Below are 14229 nucleotides of genomic sequence, written 5' to 3'. Positions count from 1 at the left end.
TGTTTTCCATGTTTTTCTACTTCCAATGTTATTAAAGAATGGGATAATCATTGGTCCCAAAGAAGAAACAATGTACAAAACAAATTTTCTTCTTCAAGATAGGAAACAATAGATTTACTGGGGGAAATTCTCCCCACTTTGTTTTTTCTTGAGTTCCACTACAGACAAAAAATAATAAAAATTTGGAATTTGTTCTTTCAATTTCAAGTGCTCATGAAGTTTTCACTCGGAAAACACAACACAAACCCTAAAGCATGTGGGTGCTTTGGCAACCCCTAGGGTTTTAATGAGCATCATGTATATTTTTACTGGGGAGAAAGAAGTTCCTGTGTTTTTTTTCCAATATACCATTGCTTTAGTGGGAGTCAAAAGTGAAGTGAAACCATCGTGTTAACCAAGAGGATACCAAGATGATAGTGTTCTTCGGTTGTTCCCAGCACTAATACCCACTTGAAAGCAGTAAGGAGACCTTATTTCCTTTTGGGGGGTTTATTTTAGCATTTGAAATATGGCAGATAGCATAATTGGATTTTAAATATCTGATCCAAATTTATTTCAGGGGATTGAGTCAAAACAAATACAAATTCAAGTTTGCCTAGTGCATTTAAAAACTGGCAGCACACGCGTTTCAGGACCTCACCAATTACAGCACTTTACTTATTTCTGCAACAGTTGGCTGCATGTTATTTCTATCTAAAACCGTGTCCCACACTTTCAGGCTTAGTTGCGGGTTCGTAAGTGTTTGTTCTATTATTCAATCATATTATAAAATGAACCACATTTTCCAATAGCTACTTCATGTTCCTTATTTCATTTTTAATTGTGGCATTTCTTCAAACATCAGTTGTCCCACAGGATTTCATTTTTGGACCACTTTTGCAAGCCACTAAAAATGATGAATTCTTGAAGCTTGCAATCTGAGCTCAGTTTAAGCGCACATACCAAAATCTTATCCAAAACCATGTCAAAGAAGCCAAAACCAACCCCATACCACTTCCTAGGTCTAAGTTGCATAACGAATAGGTCTGCACCCTCCCATAAAAAATAAACACCCCAGCCTGCTGTATTTTTCATGGACAGAGAGTTACCTCAATATCCATGAGGCATCAATATTGTCTTGCACCATGTAAACATGAGCCTTGTGTCTTCTGTATCTGCTTTTAACTCTTGCATTTTAAATCCTCTGGTTTCTTGTGGTCTGGTGGCATTGTTTATCACTCAGATACAGGGAAAAGGCATTTGTGATTGCTGCCAAGTTAGTTTTCATCAGCTAAAACACCTTTTCCACATTTATTTTAATTTTTGAATTTCTGAAGCTGTCCAGGTGCTGCTCATGCTTGTTGCACCATACCCTCACTTGAATGTTAAGAACTTCTCTCTGTCCAGTGTTGTAATTGTTAGGACATTCCACATTCCCAGATAAGTTTCAGTGTGGCCCTAAAGAATTTACAGAGCAATTTCAGGCCAGTAATCCAGTTTTGTGATGAAAAAGACAGACCATTATTACCAAGCCCGCATGTGAAGGAAACAACCACCCTCTTCTAGTGAAATGGTAAAAAGAATGCTGGTGAGGATGGAGGTTGCTGTCCTGTGAGTTATGGTGGCTGGGATCTGAGCAATCAAGCAGGTGAAAGAGGACAACAACTTCATCTACACTTCCTGCCACCACTCTTGTATATTCTTTTTACACCACCAAAATTATCATATTTTAAATGTTCACGTATTAAGACATGCAAAGCACTTTCAGTGGAATTACTCTTTTCTCCTAAACTCTAGTGAAATGTTTTTGCTCTGGGACCACAGTAATGAGTTTGTCATTGGGATGCATTTGAAAACAGACTCCAGCATAAGACACCCAGCCAGACTCACTCACTGCAGGAGGTGCAGCAGCCAGGCACACACGGTGCAGAGCTGTAGCCTCTTCCAGGTGTCACCAGCCACCGCTGAGCTCTGGTGTTGCAAGCTGCCAAGCAGCACACAGGGTCATGTCGCAGACAAAAAGCAAGCCCAGTCTATGTTTAGCAAACTGAGTTTGCCGGTCAGGTTTCTATATAATATTTGAAATCCTTAGCCCACGACTTCACCACTTTTCCATGGTTATATGTTTCTTAAATTTCCCTTCTAGAACACAGTTGCTCACAAAGCTTATATCCTTATTTCACAGATGATTCACACTCCTTTTAGGACGAGACACTTTAGATCTTTCATGAAGGCCAACCAGAGCGAGATGCGGCTGTGTGTTTTGCTTTCACATCCAGTGAGAAAACATAAATATTTCTTCCCAGACTGTAATGGAGAATATATCATTGCAAAAAGCAAGGCCTGGGCTAGATCCTCCCTTCTGCCTGTTCTGAAATGCCTGTGATGCATGAAAGAAATGCCTCAGAATATGAAAATGTCTCTGTGCTCCTGAGCCTAAGAAAGAAGCAGACCCACAGGCATGCACTGGTCCCTTTCTAAGGAATCAGTAGAATCCCTCAGCTTGGGAGTGTCATGGGAAATGTCTGTAAATGGAATATGTAGAAAGAAAAACTAAGAAAAATGCAGAATAGAGAGGGACACTGTGCACCTACACTCTGGCTCAATACTTAGGTTACTGGCCTGTAATATATAGCTTCTTTCAAAGGACTTCAGTGTTTTTTATGATTCTGCATCAGAGAAGTGTCATGGGTGGATGGTCTTCATTTTGGGTGGACAAAATGTTGATGACTGTGACAGGTTTGCATCTGGCAGAAAAGGTCACATTTGCCTTGACATGAGCATAAAAATTTTTCTTGGCCAGAGTTATTGATGGTACATCCAGGTACACACTGAAATGTGCTGAATCCTGTGTTGCTCCATCCTACACGTGGCAGTCATGCTTTCTCAAGAAGAGCTGGCATAAATTGTTGGCTCTTCTTGCTCCACTCCCTAACCAATACATCCTGTCTGACATGAGTGGTGAGATCTCAGCCAGGGCATAAGCTCGTGAAAGTAGTCCCATCACTCATCATCCAGATCAGAAATGACAGCTGAATGAAGCTGAGAGTCTTCACCAAATTGTATGCACTGAAGTCAATGTTCCTCCCTAATCTTTCCAGTGTCTTCGTTCAAAAGCTAAGCCAGAATCAATGGGATATAAATTAATAGGGGAATACAAATTGATTCTAGACTATAGATCCCTTTAATCCCCTCTCCCAAAAGAAAGACTGGTACCAAAAGTCAATAGTCTACATGGTCTTTTTTGAGGCTGTCTCAAGAGCAAAGCTTTGTAAGAGCAAGCCTACAAAATCTCTTGTTCAGATGTGTCAAGCACTGGTAATGGTTCCATAATGGTACTTTAATCATGCAGTAAGCAAAACATCAGCTAAGGCAAGTACTACAAATTGTACTCCATATCTACACTTACCAAGCCTGCCCAGGCTCAGAGGAAGCTTAGGATTCAGGATATCTGACACCAATTCCTTCCTCCTCTAGAACTTAGAGCTTTCCAGTGGTAATTGTTTTGAGATGGCTGAATAGTGGAGTCCCCACTGAGAAATGGGTTCTGGAGGAAAAAAAATATATATATATCATATTGATACTATGGTAAGCTGTTATATTTTTCTATAGAGATATAGCATTTGGTATGCAACTTCGGTTTATAAACCAAGTAAGTTGGCTGAAGATCTCTAAGAAACAGGAAGAGTTATCACAGACATATATTTAAGATTACTTTACTCTTCCAGAGTCACAGTTATTCGTGAACTTCTAAATCCAGGTAGAACACCACAAGCTATTGTGTTCTATAATGAATAGTAAAAACGAGTGCTCAGTAAAATTATTCTTCCATGCCTATTCTTTTTAAATTATTTACAGTCCAAACTTCCTTATATGTACCTGTGTCTGTCTGAGTGTCTTGGTTATGAAAGTGAATTCCAAACAGAGCCATGCTGTGTGCAGCTACACAGAAGAACATTAAATTAAGATTCCAGTAGATATCTGTAATTTTGATGTTTCTTAACATGTGAGAGCCTGATCTTCAGCTGGCTGTGAAGAGGGTTTTGTCTGAAATTGTAATTTTTTTTTTTGAAAAGTCAACAAAATGCTCTCAGCAATTCCACTGTGTGGAATCATATTGACAACATGGACGGGTCATTGACAGGGCTAGAATTTCTACCCAGAGAAAGCAAGGCCTGACTGTCACCTGCATGGACAGGCTTTCCAAGGGAACACAAGATGCAGTCTGCAAGCAAACTTCACAGAAATATTTTTGATTTTCGATGCAGGCAAATGGGAACTGGATAAAATATCAAGCCTTGATGGTCACAGATCATACGTATTGATTCACAGGTCTCTCTCTCTTTTTTTTTTTCTTCTCTCTCTTTTTTTTTTTTCCCCTCATACATTCCTGAGCTTTTTTTTTTTCTTTTTTCTTTTCTTTTTTTTTTTTTTTTCTCATTATTTCCTCTAGTTCTTTCTTGTCTCAAAGCTTCTCTTTCCTGTTTGTTTGCCTAGTAATTCCCATACTGCAACATTATTCAACTTAACATATACTTTCTGTTCCCATTCCATATCTTCCCTGTTTCTGCTCTTTGTCTTCAGTTTCCTTTTTGTTCTTTTCTGCCATGTACATGATCCTGGCTCCACTCTCATCCTCTCAAAATCAGCTCTGGATCCAGCAAGCCTACGTTTCATCATCGTTCTCACTTAGGGTCTTTGTTTCAATCTTTCCTTCTATTAATCAGTTCTCACTAACTCCCATGTCTAACTCTCTCAGATTAGATTGTTCAACTGTTTCTCTTTCCTCAGTTTTTCTTCTTCCAGATTAACTTCTCATCCGATTTATTATCTTTTTTAATTTATTCTTCATCCCAACAGTGTCTAAAGGTCACTTTAGATCACAAGATCTATGTCCTTACCCTCATTCTTCCTTGTGGCTTTTTATCTAGAAAATATGGGTTTCTTCATCCCTGACTTTGTTCTACCCTGATCTTGTGATCTTGCCGGTCTCGTTTTTTTTGTTTGTTTTTGGTTTTTTGTTTTGTTTTGTTTTGTTTTTATGTTGCCGTTGTTCTTCTTTACCAATTTTAGGTTCATGTCTCCTTGTCCAACCAGTTTCTCTCTCCTATTTCCTTCTTAACAAAATCCACCAGCTTCCATGCTTTTTCAGCTTGACTTCTTGGTTCTCTCTGTCCACACATCCAAGACCTTGGTCTTCTTTTGCCCAGTTTCAAGTTAAATGGTTTCTTGCTCTCTGTTGATCTGGCAGTGTGTAGGCTAGGATACAAGTCATGTGCCAGCTTGATGCTACTTTTAAAAGCATCAGCAATTAAACCCTTGGTTGGTAAGGCTGCAGAAAGCTCAAGATAATGCATTTGGCATGCAAAAGGTAGCACATGCTCAGGACAGACAGGAATTTTGAATAATTTATCTGCCAAAGTCTACCATACTAATAATGAATAGGGCTTAAAACCCACCCAAATATGGGCAAATGCTTATGTGTCTGGCACCAGGATGCCTTCAGCCTGCCAACCTTCAAGTCAAAGCATGGAGAAGCTAGCATTTCCAAAAAAGAATTCTTACAACCAATTCATTAACATTGGCAAAACAATGTCTTTTTTTCATAATCTTTTTTCTGGGAAATAGCATAACCATTTTTGCTGAAACTTTCCAAAAAAAATTTAAGCAGAGGCAGACACCCAGCATAAAAATTTACAAAGTTATAAATAACTAGAATAGGGATTTATAATTAGAAGCATCAGGCAAACTTACACTATGGAGGAGCATAGTATTGATAACAACCATTTTTATTACTGTAGCCCCAAAAATGCTGCTCAGGGACCACAACTCCTTGTGTAAGAACATGGGATAAGGATATGTCTAAAATATTGTTGTCCTGAAGAACTTATAAATTTCAGACAACAAAAAACAGATGAGTCCAGACAGATGGGCAGTGCAAGGAAAAAAAAGAAAACACTGGACAGTGTGACTGGCAACTCATCTCAAGGAACCATCAATCTAGGTATTGACACACCTTTTATAGTTCTTTGGAAAAGCAAGAACTTTGGGGGAAATGGGAACTGATCAAAGGATAATGAGGTAGTGTTGCAGATGCTTGCAGAAGCATCAGGTTGGAATTAAAAAAAAAAAAAAGTTTAAAAAAAAAAAAAATGGATGCATAGAAATGAAACTAATTGGCCATACTGTACATACACCTGGGCAGATGTCCTTCAGCAGTGAGAAAAGGCCAATAGGTAGATGGGGCACAGACTGGAAAGCAAGCACCCAAGAGGTTACGCTAACTGTTGGGATTGTCATGTATGCCTGTCCCTGTGCTCATAGGGGACTGTGTGACTTCAGGACCCTTATACCCCTTTCCTTTTATGTTTTTGCTGCCACAAAAGGGAGAAAACACAGACTGCCTGCTTCACTGTTACCTGCATGGGAAGATTAGTGTCTTCTGAGGACCCTGTTTCTTTGTCCTACAAGGGATCAGTTGCAGGTAAAATAAAGCTAAAGATAGCTGCAATTGAAGAATGTTTTTTTGGTGTGGGATAGAAGTGACTTTATCAGCTTGCTTTTGAAGCCTGAAACACTCCACCACCCCTAGTGTTGCTCTTCAGCCTCCTCCGCTGCAGCATGGAACGTGGCTGAAGCCTTGGGCTGTTTCGTGAAGGTGGGTGGGGTGTTCAAAGCCCTGAAGGTGTGTTCCCTATTCCCAGAAGGAAAACTGCAAAACAGCCAGTGAAAAATCAACGTTTTCAACTAAGATGGGGGGGGGGGGGGGGGGGTCCTCCCTTCAGACAACCATCCTGGAGCCTTTCCAGCCAGGTTGGCCATACCTACACCCAGGTGTTGCAGCCGTGGGTGTAGCTCAGGCTGTCCTATGGGGCTCTGAGTGCAGAGACTGATATTTCTGAGTGCAGAGACCGATATTTCGGCAGCTGCTGCAAGAGCTGGGATGCCTGCAAGAGAGTCGATAATCCAGGTAAAGCTGCAAACAGCCGTGGTTCTCTGCACAGGGGGATGAAAAGGACTGAAGGACAGGCTGGCTTGCTCGCAGTCCCAGTGGAGACCAGGGTCCTTTGCTGGCCAGGGCCAGGCAGGGTGATGGGGATTTCTGTGGGATTTGTCCCATGGCGCAGGACGGCGGGCGGCAGGATCGTGCAATGTGAGTGCCATCTGCTGGGCCTGGAAACCGTGCACATAGCTGCACAGCGTCCAGCTCGCCCACCATCGCCCCTCGTTTGGCCCTGCCATCGCCCCGCATCTCCTGTAGCTTCAGCTACACCCGGGCATCTGACACGGTGGCTCTAGGCCCTGCAGGAGCAGGCGAGGGGCTGCTGAGCAATTCTCACAAGGGCCAGGGGTATCCTTTGCTGCGAGGGCTGCCCTGGTCCCCCTGGCAATGCCGTCGGGCCTATCTCAGTATTCCCTTCCCACCCACTGGTGTGCCTGGCATTTATCCTGTTCATGGTTTCAGGTGGCTTCAAGCTGATTGCAGAGCTCTGCCTGCAAACCTGCAGCATCTTAAGCACCAGTAATTCAGATTTGAGCAAAATATCTGTAGTGGACACTGAAGTTTGCCTCTCCCCACATAAAGCATCCCTTGATCTTTCTGTTGGGTTTATCATTTTTGGCAAGAAGGTAAGTTTTTCCAAAAGCCTAAATCTCCTCTTCAGCAGTTTATTGTCCCAAAGCAGTCATTCGGAAATCCCTGGATTGTGATACGCAGTCTCTCGCTAGCCCTACAAAGCTGACTCAGTGGGTTATACATATTCCCTCTTAACAGCAACCAGCATCTGGGACCCAAGAGGCTGGCCAAGGCAAGTGTGGATCATTGGAGGGGATGGAGCAGTATGAGATAATCTCAGCTGTTTGTTCGCATTGGAAAACTGCTGGAGAAATAACATCACCATTCCACTGCCAGTGGCCTCGTGTGACCTGCTTAGCTGCAAATGCTCATCTTTGGCTCGCACTTTCAGCTTCTCTCCATCACACATTCATAAAGTTTCAGCAGAAAAAGATTCAGACTATTTTCTGATGGATTTTACCATTATCCTCATACTGAGTTCACTGGGAAAAAGAAGTCCTTCAAGAAAGATTGAGGTGAATAATCCATAACTTTCCTTGGCAAGTTGTTCCAAAGACTAATTGCCCTTCCAGTTAAAATTTTATTACTGATTTCTAATTTGCATATGTCTGCCTTTATCTGCAGTTCTGCCTTAGTTCTGCCTTTTTTTTTTTTTTTATTTTTAATAGTAGTTGGTAGAAACTCAATCATATTTTCCCAGTCTACTTTTTGATTAGCTAAACTGCTTGAGCCCATTATGGTTGTCAGTGTAAGGAATATATCTTTGACTTTGGCAATTTTTTATTCCTTCCAATATCTTCTCTAATTTTTCAGCATCCAGTCTGAAATGTGAAGAGTTGATCTGTACGGGTATTCAAGTTTCAGTCTGATCAGGAAGGCTACAAACAGAGAAATACCCAAGACCCATGATTCTCCTGTTGACATATGTATGACCCCATTGGTATGTTGAATAATCACAATGAAAGCCTACACTTGTCTCTTTTTTTGCTTTTCAGCAGTCTTGCTGTTTTTCTGCAACCATTGTCTACATTTCTTGACATTTTCTACATTGTCTACATTTCTTGACATTTCTTCTTGACATATGACTTTCCCTTGATTTTAATAAAAGTCAATTGATTTGAAAGGTGTGGCTTAAGAAACGATCTTTTTTTTGCCTTACAAGCATTACTTTTACTACAAGAAACACCCCATTTGATTGTAATTCCCAATGACAGCTACTTTATGAGATTTGTGGTGGTAATATGTGAAGTCAATATGTGTACATTTCAGGTAGACATGAGCATATATTCTCTCCTAATTGTCAGAGGCTGAGTGCTGAGACACAGCAGCGGTCTAACAATTTACAGCATATGAGCTTTGATGACTAGCTGTGTGAATGCCCTTAGCCCATAGCCAATATAAGACAAAGCACTTCAACTTAAACCTCAGTAGAAGATGTGCACAATAGTTTGCACATGTGCTTTTAAACCATTGGGAATTCATTCAGGATTTCCTTAACCCATGACAAGTCACTGATTTGTCTGAGTCCTGAGTTAGGGATGTGGTTTCAGAAGTTCATCCCTTAGCACCTCTCCAGGACTCTGTTTTCCCTGCAACCAACAAAGTGCAATAACCAAATAGCAAAAGAGTTATTAAAATTAGAGAGAGAGTATATTTGAAAATGGGAAAAAAGACTTTGATAACATTCACATCCACATTTCAAGAGAAATGAATTGCGTCTGTCTCTTTCGCCATTTTTTTGGTTAGGTCTGCCAATAACTCCTGTTATCTAGGCAGAGAACATATCTGTATTGTGGCCAGAGATCTTGCTTTTCAAATCCACTCTATCCAGGGAGGCTGCTTGTGCTTTTCAAGCCAGTTTTCACCAATTTTTGTCTATTGGTATATTATTTATACACTGATAGAGGGCTGAACTTTTCTCACATGCTGAATCACACTGAAAATTTGTGACAAAGCTTAACTATTTCCAAGAGAGGTATGTAAAACTGCCTTAGACCAGTAGAGGTGACTTACTTTGTTGGTGTAATGGTGCATACTTCTGGGAATCACACTGCTTCAACTAGGTTGATTTCAGATTAAACTAATTAAAGTTGCACCAAAAAAAAAAAAAAGTAGATGAGTGCTGAAATATCCCAATGAGATTTTAGACTCTTACCAATGATTAACTGCTATTTTAAAACCACTTAACTACTCACCTCTGAGACCTTATCCCACAGATCCTTCTCCATACAGAAGATCCTAACCTCCAGCTTCAATCCCTTCTTTTTATTAATGTTTCCTCCAAGCACCTTTTGGACAATCTACCAGTGGCGGTTTCAGTCTGTCTGTAATAACTTTGCTCTTCAACAGAGTCCACGTATGAATCTTTCCACTGCACTTTGAGATAAAAATCTGTTGCAAATCACATGTAAATAAATGAAGCAGGAGAAGTAAAACTGAGAATTTGGTGCAAAGAATACACTCTTACTCAACTTGTTAGGATATTAATTTCCAGCAATAGAAATGTACCTTTTATCTTTATTTTTTTATTTCTCTCTCTCTCTCTCTCTCTCTTTTTTTTTTTTTTTTTTTTTTTTTTTTAGAAATACCTAAGTATCAGCCATTATTATTGTTACAGCTAACACAATAATGAGCTAGGGATGGCAGGGCATGAAGACAGTTGCTAACTAACTACTTATTCCCAATTTGCACCTTTCCAACTTTAAAAATGACTGTTTCTGGTCTATGCTCTAGACATATCAGTCATTTCCCCACCTCCAGTGGATCTGCATAGCTCAGAATATGAAAATGGGAAACTTTCCAAATAGATGTAAAAAAGATTGAAGTTAAAAGGTTATTCTTCTCTCTCAAAACATATCATTCTGAAATATTAAACCCAAGTGATAAGCAGGGTGAATTAAGTTAGACTTTCTCCTTAGAGAGTACTAGATCAATTATTTCCTCTTATGAATAGTTTTTCAGCTGCTTGGCAGTTTTGTCAACTTCACTGCAGGCAGCCCAAGGCTATGGACATAGGTGAGAGTAAAGGCAGCTTTACTCTTGCTTTACATTGCTTTCTTCTGTTGAGTCTGCCCTAACTTCATTGCTAGGCACAGAAAGACTCTCAGCAGCTACAAATAAGACTTATTTTAAGGAGAAAATACCACTCCACCTAGGAAAGTAACAAAACTGCCACTGACCAGTGGGAAACCAAGTCTTGTTTCTTGACAAGTGTGCCACCAGCTAATTCAAATTTCTTCATTTTTAAGGATCCTTTGATGTTGTCCTGTAGGGACAAGGATATTTCTGCTTTACATACCAGTTACATTTTTCCTCAAGAAATCATATATCTTCCTCTTCTCTTTCTTCCTGTATATGTGTGCATTGGGGTAGATTATTATGAGTGGCTATAAACAATTTGAACTCTTCTAAATCCTGATTCCCAGGAGCCCCTGTGTTAACCTAGGGGGTTTAATCACGATTGGACATACATCTTCCAATACTTTTTGAAATATCTTTCAATACTTTTTGAAAAAGCTGATCACAAGCTGTCATGGCCAATGTCTGGAGGTGCCACAGGTAGGACAGCTTTGGGTAGTAATTCCTACTGGGGTGAGGGGATGATGCTGGAGGAAGGAGCAATCCTGATCTGAACGCTCTAAATTTTTGACTCCTTGGAAAGCATTAAGCAACCTGACAGTTCATCCATAATTAAAAGCCTTACAAGGCCAGATCTGTGATAGAGCGACTGCAACAGTGAGACATGGCAGCACTTTTTTTTGCTGCTATCATTTATATTAACTCCCAGAGGAAAATCAGTTACTCTAATTAGGACTTGTGAGTTTAAATGTCAATATATAACTACAGAATACAAAGAAAAGCCCTTCAATAATAACGTCTTTGCTGTACAGAAGAAGCCACAGCAAAACATTTATGCAATAGGTTAGCCTGAAGCCAGTGGAAGGGCAGGAACCAACCCTTTTAGAAATACGTTTGCTAACATCTATCTGTTGCAGAATGAATTTGGGACATTGTCTTCTCTTGAACAAACACTCATTATTTGTTCCTAATTTCAAAATATCCTGCAGTAAATCTGAGTCTGTGTTCTTCATGTCAATAGAGAAGAGAAAAAGACAGAGGTAAAAGACATTTCAACTAATTCAACTCTTAAAGGTTAGATACTCAAGAACACAAATATCGGCCTTTTTTTTTCTCCCTGAACTCTTCACCTTTCCATGCAATTGAGATATAAAATAAATTACTTAAGGATAATAAGATAAAAATAACTTCTGGTAAACTGCAGTTTCATGAAGTGGATGGTTAGAAAAATATTGATGTTTAAACAACTGTAGAAAGAAAATCAATAATGAATGCAGGACTTTAGAGGAAATTCTTTTAAAACAGTATTTTTTTTAATGTCCATTGTGAGACCAAAAACTCAGTGATATTATTACCTATCCAAAGAGCCAACTGATAGCTGATGTCTTTTGTTTGATTAAATATGATCCTGAAAAAGTTATTAGTCCTTTATTTGATATGTCACAACTTAAAATCAGTATGTGTAGAGTGTAACCCTTCAGCCAAATGTGGGGCACACCTTAAAACCAGCAGCAACTAAGACTCAGGAAAGAGGGTGAACTGCAATGTGCATAGATCTCCCCAAAGCTCTGCAGTTCTATATTCACTTACGCAGCTGAAAAATTGCCATAACGTGCAGATTGTTTGAAACATTTTACTGTAAAGGCTCAGGTAGCTATGAGATCAAATTATCCTTTAGTGTTATGAGATTTGGGATATGGATTTCTTGAAACATGCCTCATAGCCATGAGTCTGCTACTAATGTACACCCTTCACTGCTTTCTGAATCTGGGCTCTCACCTGTGTTGACCTTAGCCATTAATTTCCTATGGTCAAGCATACAAAAACTGCTTCCCCCAGTTTGGATATGCTTGAATTCAAGATAGATTTACCACTCTGAGACCTTCTCAGTTAACTGGAAAAATCCCAGAGTGTCTCAGCAGATAGCACACCCAGTTATTCAAGGAATGCAAACCAGAGGCTTACAGTAATATATGTTGTACTTGTCCATCCTAATCTAGGTTAACCTATTCAGAACTAGCTATCTGCCACAGAAACTAAAGCTGAGGTATTGCTCACTTTTATTTTCCACCTGAAAATTAGATGCATTGTCAAACACTGTAGGAAAGGACTGCTTTAGAGGATTTGGTTCTCAAGAAGAAGTATATTTGGTTCTCAAGAAGAAGTGTATTTTTTATTTTATTTTATTTTATTTTATTTTATTTTATTTTATTTTATTTTATTTTCAGCTGTGACCTACCAAATCTTTAACATGGGAGATGGAAGTTTGTTATAACAATTTGGGCCTTAGCTGGGTGGGAACTTCCAGTTGGAATGGTCTAATAGCAAATATTTTCTTGGCAAAATAGAAGCATTTTATGGTGAAAATAACAACTTTCTTAAAAAATAGAACTGTTTTCCTACCAAAAAATATGAAGAAAAAAAAAGAAAAAAAAAAAAAAAAAAAAAAAGAAAGAAAATGAAATATAGAGTTTCAGGTTGGCTTGGGAAAATTTGTTTTTATAACCAACAGCATGTTCCAGCATCTGTGCCCAGGACCCAGAGCTGCTGATGTGCAAGCAGCAGTTCTGGCCCAGGATGACAGCAGTCTGTCCCACGGCAGAAGGGAGGTGTTTAATTCCACAAAGAAAGTGCGGTGTCAGACATAATGTTCTCTTTGTTGTTCCTGTTGGCTAGTTTGTGGTCTGTCCACCTCCTCCCTCCTCTGTCCAATGCTTTCAATCCTATTCTGGGCTGCTGGGCTCTTCCCAGCCATGTGTTCAGTGCCCAAGCAACTCCCTGGGGTTTCTGAATTCCACACTCCGAACTGGGCTTTCCTTGCCAACCTACTTCCAAATCTCAAGATCTTTCCACCCTGTTTATTTACCCCAAGTTTTAACCTATAATTTTTCCTCTTGCTCAATTTCTTGCTTGTGCTACTGCTCTTCTCTTGGCTTGTAGTTTATTCAGAGCCTTCTGGGATAGTCATCTCCTTATTTGTATTGACAGTCCTGCAGCCAGCTCTGTACCATCAGAAAGCTTTATCCCCTGTGTGCACATACCTTCTTCCAGGTCATTGGTAAGCAATGGGGGCAGTTGAGCCAGCAGTACTAATCCCCAGGTAGCCAAAGCTCGTATTCAGTTTGTCAGAACTTAAAGGACAGAAGACTCTTGAGGAAAGAGCTGACAACAGCAGGAGGAGGAGGACTGGAGAACTAAAACATCTGTTGAAAATCACGGGAAAGAAAAATGAAAAAACAAGAGTGAGACAATCGCAGTTTCAAAGAGACTTTGACACCATGGCATGAAATTTTTTTTTTATTTTTTATTTTTTAACCTTCCAGCTTTCCTGACATGGAGGATAAAAATGGTGAGACATTTCCTACTGTGATGGTACTCGGTCTATTGAATATATGCCTCTTCAATCAGCTTGAGACTACCTAGTTTAGGACCACATTACAGGTTTCTGATGATCTTTCTAGGCTCAGACAACATCACTGTTGCCAAAATGGTCTCTCAGATTCACAAACGCTGCCAGCACACAGGCTTTCAGCCTGAAGCAAATGTGTGAAAATTTAGGTTGGTTTAACCCTCTGCAGTAAGGCTGACCCAATTCT

At 39.9% G+C, this 14229-nt stretch overlaps 1 long non-coding RNA gene across 1 annotated transcript; it reads left to right on the top strand.

Moving 5' to 3' along the window:
- The first annotated feature begins 6829 nt into the window (after positions 1-6829).
- LOC311432811 lies at positions 6830-8534 on the top strand. Its single transcript, XR_014690353.1, has 3 exons — positions 6830-6949; positions 7754-8070; positions 8369-8534. It is a non-coding gene; the product is annotated as an uncharacterized lncRNA (long non-coding RNA).
- The last annotated feature ends 5695 nt before the right edge of the window (positions 8535-14229 follow it).

The sequence above is a fragment of the Aythya ferina genome (genome assembly GCF_964211825.1).
Source record: "Aythya ferina genome assembly, chromosome: 2".
Classification (NCBI taxonomy): domain Eukaryota; kingdom Metazoa; phylum Chordata; class Aves; order Anseriformes; family Anatidae; genus Aythya; species Aythya ferina.
The sequence above is the reverse complement of the archived record's forward strand: the minus strand, read 5'-3'. Positions and strand labels throughout refer to the sequence as shown.